The following is a 6,000-nucleotide window of genomic DNA, read 5'->3' on the forward strand; positions in this document are numbered from 1 at the left end:
AAGGCCTACACTGGAGTCAAGTCTATCTTTTCAGGCAGGAAATTAATACCATAATTCTCTCTATGGTTTATCACCATACACCCATAAGCCATCTGTCAACTTCAGTGTAAACACAATACCTGATAGGTCCCAGAACACAGAAATAATTGTTCAGGAAGAAACAGAATTAAGGGTAAAAAAAATTCAAAAATATTCTTTAGATTAAAATAAAAGGCTGAGCAGAGTTTAGAGGAAAGCCAATGCAAAGGTATTGCTACATATTGGTGTTGAGGTCCTATTTTTAAGGTACAGTTGACATATAACATTATATTAGTTATCACATATTGGTGTGATATTTGTATACATTGTGAAATGATGATCACAGTAAGTCTAGTTACCGTCCCTCACCATACATAGTTACATTAGAATCACTTTGTCACCTTCTATTAAAAAAAGTTTTGGGATGTTTGGAATGGATCAATTTGGAAGAATGGATTTATTTATCATGTTGGTTTTCCATCCATAAACATGCTATGTCTCTCCATTTGTTTTGGTTTCTCAATGTTTTATAGCTTACTGTGTAAAGATCTCACACATATTTTAACAAAATGTATTTCTAGTAAAATGATTTTTAAATATATACTGAATAAAATTTTTCATTTTCTGATTGTTGCTTGTATATAGAAATAGAGTTGTATAGAAATACTTTATTTTTTTTTTAAGTTTTATTTGAGAGAGAGAAAATGAGTGAGAGAGAGAGAAGGAGCAGGGGGAGGGGCAGAAGCAGACTCCCTGCTGAACAGAGAGCCCAGTGTGGGGCTCCATTCCAGACCTCCAGGATGATGATGGATCCTTAACAGACTGAGCCACCCAGGTGCCCTATAAATACTTTAATTCCAGCATACTTGCTAAATGCACTAATTCTAATAATGTATTTGTAGATTATTTTGAACTCTCTGCACACACAATCCTATTGTCTATGAATAAAGATGGTTTTAAATCTTCTTTTTTCCATACTTAAAGTACCTCATGACTTGTGCAGGCTAGTTCAAAATTTAAAAATCTTCATTGTAATTAATGCACCACATTGACAGATGAAAGAAGAAAAACCATGATGAAAATTCTCAGAAAATTAAGAATAGAACTCATACAACTCAATAGAAAAAGAATCCCAAATAATCTGATTTTTTAAATGGGCAGAGTAAACATTTTTCCGAAGAAGACATACAGATGGCCTACTGGTGCATGAAAAGGTGCTCAACATCACGAATCATCAGAGAAATGCAAATCAAAACCATGAGATATTACCTCACACCTGTCAGAATGGCTATTATCAAAAAGACAAGACAACTCTACCCTATGACCCAGCAATCACTCTACTGGGTATTTACCCTAAAGATACAAATGTAGTGATCCGCAGGGGCACATGTATCCGAATGTTTATAGCAGCAATGTCCACAATAGCCAAACTATGGAAAGAACCTAGATGTCTATCAGCAGATGAATGGATAAAGAAGATGTGGTATATATATACACAATGGACTACCATGCAGCCATCAAAAAATGAACTCTTGCCATTTGCAATGATGTGGATGGAACTAGAGAGTACTATGCTGAGCAAAATAAGTCAATCAGAGAAAGAGAATTATCATATGATCTCCCTGATATGAAGAATTTGAGAAGCAACATGGGGGGCTTGGGGGATAGGGAAGGAAAAAATGAAACAAGATGGGATCAGGAGGGAGAGAACCCATAAGAGACTCTTAATCTCACAAAACAAACTGAAAGCTGCAGGGGTGGGGGGTGGTGGTAGGGAGAGGGTGGTTGGGTTATGGACACTGGGGAGGGTATGTGCTATGGTGAGTGCTGTGAAGTGTGTAAGCCTGACAATTCACAGACCTTTACCCTTGGGGCTAATAATACATTATATGTTAATAAAAAATAAAAATGTTATTTTTATAAAAAATTGAAAAAAAAAGACAAGACAACAAATGTTGGCAAGAACATGGAGAAAAGAGAACATTTATGCACTAATGGTGGGAAAGTACATTGGTGTAGTCATTATGGAAAACAGTATGGAGAGTCTTCAAAAAATTAAAAATAGAATTATTATATGATCCAGCAATTCTTCTGGATATTCATCCAAATGAAATAAAATCATTATCTTGAAAAAAATATCTGGGCCCCCATGTTCACTGCAACACTATTTACAATAGCCAAGACATGGAAGAAACCAAAGTGTCCATCATTGGATGAATGGATTAAAAAAATGTTAATATGTAGGATGTGTGTGAGTGTGTGTGTGTGTAATTTAGCTATATAAATAGGATATCTTGCCATTTATGACAATACAGATGGAAGGCATTATGCTAAGTGAAATAAGTCAGACAAAGACAAATACTGCATAATCTCACTTATATGTGGAATCTAAAAAAAGAACTCATAGAAAACATATTGGTGGTTGCCAGAAGCAGGGTGTGGAGTGGGTGAAATGGTGAAGGTGGCCTAAAAGTACTAACTTCCAATTATAGGATAAATAAGTACTGGATATGTAACATGCAACATAATGACTATAATTAATTTATACTATATTGCATACTAGAAAGATGCTGACAGTAGATTTTTTTTTTTAAGATTTTATTTATTTATTTGACAGAGATCACAAGTAGGCAGAAAGGAAGGCAGAGAGAGAGAGAGGGAAGCAGGCTATCTGCTGAGCAGAAAGCCCGATGTGGGGCTCGATTCCATGACTCTGAGTTCAGGGCCTGAGCTGAAGGCAGAGGCTTTAACCCACTGACCCACCCAAGCGCCCCTAAGTAAAGCTTTTATAAACATCCAAATGGAATTTTTTGTGGGGACATAAATTTCAACTCCTTTGGGTAAATACCCAGGAGCACAATTGCTGGATCTTACGGTAAAGTATATTTAGTTTTGTAAGAGATTGCGAAACTGTCTTCTAGAGTGATTGTACCATTTTGTATTCCCACCAGCCATGTATGAGAATTCCTGTTGCTCCACATCCTCACCAGCATTTAGTATCTTCAGTGCTCTGGATTTTGATCGTTCTAATAGATGTGTATCTCATTGTTGTTTTTCATTTACATTCCCTGATGACATAGGATGTGGAACATCTTTTCATATGCTTAGTTGCCATCTGTATATCTTCTTTGGTGAGGTGCCTTTGGTTCATTTTTTTTTTTTAAGATTTTATTTATTTATTTGACAGAGAGATCGCAAGTAGGCAAAGTGGCAGGCAGAGAGAGAGGGGGAAGTAGGCTCCCCCCTGAGCAGAGAGCCTGATGCGGGGATCGATCCTAGGACCCTGAGATCATGACCTGAGCCGAAGACAGAGGTTTTAACCCTCTGAGCCACCCAGGTGCCCCTTTTTGTTCATTTTTTAATTAGATTGCTTGTTTTCTTATTTTTGAGTTGTAAGTTTTTTTGTGTATTTTGAATAATAGTTCTTTATCAAATGTTTTTGCAAATATTTTCTCCCAATCCGTGGCTTGTTTTCTAACTCTCTCAACATTATCTTTTGCAGAGCACAAATTTTAATTTTAATGAAGTCTAGCTTATAAATTATTTCTTTTAAGGGTCATGTCTTTAGTCTTATATCTAAAAAGATATCACCATACCCAAGATCATCTGTTTGTTTGCCTATATTATCCTCTAGGAACTTAATAGTTTTGTGTTTCACATTTAAGTCTATGTTCCATTCTGAGTTAATTGTTGTGAAGAGTGGGAGGTTTGTGTTTAGATTCTTTTGTTTTATTTTGTTTGCATATGGATATCCAGTTGTTCTGCCACTATTTGTTGAAGAGACCCTCTTTGCTCCATTGTATTGCCTCTGCTCCTTTGTCAAAGATCAGTGGTTATATTTATGATGGCTTATTTTTTGGCTCTCTATTCTGTCCATTAATCTATTTGTCTATTATTTCACAAATGACACACTATCTTGGTTATTGTAACTATAGTAAATCTTTAAGTTGCATATCATCAGTCCATCAACTTTGTGTTAGCTACTCTGGGTCTTTTACCTCACCATATAAAATTTATTTTTTAAAAATATTTTATTTATTCATTTGGAGGGGAGAGTATGAATAGGGGTGGGACAGAGTAGAGAGAGAAACAGGCTCCCCACTGAGAGGGGAGCCCCAATGTGGGGTTCAATCTTAGGACCCCGGATACATGACCTGAGCTGAAGGCAGATGCTTAACCAACTGAGCCACTCAGGTACCCCTTCCATATAAACTTTAGGATCGCTTTGTTGATATACATAAAATAACTTGCTGGAATTTTTATTGGGATTGCACTGAATCTATAGATCAAATTGGGAAGAACTAATGTCTTGATAATACTGAGTCTTCCTATCTGTGAACACAGAATATCTCTCCCATTTATATAGTCCTTTTTTTTTGTTGTTGTTTTTGTTTTAAGATTTTATTTATTTGACAGACAGAGATCACAAGTAGGCAGAGAGGCAGGCAGAGAGAGAGGGGGAAGCAGGCTCCCTGCTGAGCAGAGAGCCCGATGCGGGACTCAATCCCAGGACCCTGAGATCATGACCTGAGCCAAAGGCAGAGGCTTTAACCCACTGAGCCACCCAGGCGCCCGTATATAGTTCTTTTATTTCATTCATCAATGTTTTGTAGTTTTCCTCATATAGATCTTGTATATATTTTGTTAGGTTTATACTTAAGTATTTCATTTTTGGGATGTTAATGTAAATGGTATTGTGTTTTTACTTTCAAATCTACTTTTTCATTCTTGGTATATAAGAAAACAATTGGCTTTTGTATTAACCTTGTAGCCCATTACCTTGCTATATTCACTTATTAATTCCAGTTTTTTTCTATCAAAAAATTTTTTGGATTTTCTGCATAGGCAATTATGTCATCTGTAGACAAAGACAGTTTTATATCTATCTTCTTGTTGCACTAGCAAGGATTCCAGTATGATGTTGAAAGTTTTGGTGAAAGAGGATAGCCTTGCTTTGTGCCTGATTATCACGGGAAATCTTGGAGTTTTTCATCATTAGATATAATGCTAGCTATAATATATTTGTAGATAGTACTTGTCAAGTTGAGAAAATTCCCCTGCATTTCTAGTTTCCTGAGAGTTTTTATCATGAATAGGTTTTGGGTTTTGTCAAATGCTTTTCCTGCATCTATTGATATAATCTTGTGATTTTTCATTTTTTAGTCTGTTGATGTGATGTAATCAAACATCAATTGATTTTTTAATATAAAACCAGCCTTGCATACTTGGGATAAGATCCACTTAGTCATATGCATAATTCTTTTAATACTTTTTGGGATCCAGTTTGCTAATATTTTGTTGAGAATTTTTGCATCTATGTTCATGAGACATATTGACCTGATACTTTTCTTGTCTTGCGATAGCTTTGGTTAAGTATTAGATTAATGCTGGTCTTATAAAATGAGTTAGGAAGTGTTCCCTCTGTTTCTATTCTCTGAAAGAGAGTGTAGTGAATCGTTATAATTTCTTCTGTAAATGTTTGGTATACTACACCAGTGAGTCCATTTGGGCCTTGTACTTTCTGTTTTGGAAGGTTATTAATTATTGATTCACTTTCCTTAATAGATAATAGGCCCATTTGGATCATCTATTTCTTCCAGTGTGAATTTTGGCATGTTATATCTTTTAAGCAATTAGTCCATTTCATCTAGATTATCAGTTGCAGAAAATAAAAAATAAAGTTACAGTTTTGGGGGGCATTTATTCAGTTTAATGTTCTCTGAGATTCCTGGATCTATGTTGTAGTGTTATGGTAATTTAGTGGTACAGGAAATTCTTAGTCAATTATTGTTTCAAATATTTCTTCTGTTCCTCTGGTATTACCATCATGTTATGTTATGTTATGGTATTATATAAATATTGTTACATATTTTGCAGTTGTCCCATGGTTCTTGCATATTCTGCTCTGTATTCTTCAGTCTTCATTCTCTTTGCTTTTTGGTTTTTGAGGATTCTATTGATATATCCTCAGGCTCAGAGCTT

This window comes from Lontra canadensis, unplaced genomic scaffold, assembly GCF_010015895.1.
Source record: "Lontra canadensis isolate GAN:19392208 unplaced genomic scaffold, GSC_riverotter_1.0 scaffold16, whole genome shotgun sequence".
NCBI lineage: Eukaryota > Metazoa > Chordata > Mammalia > Carnivora > Mustelidae > Lontra > Lontra canadensis.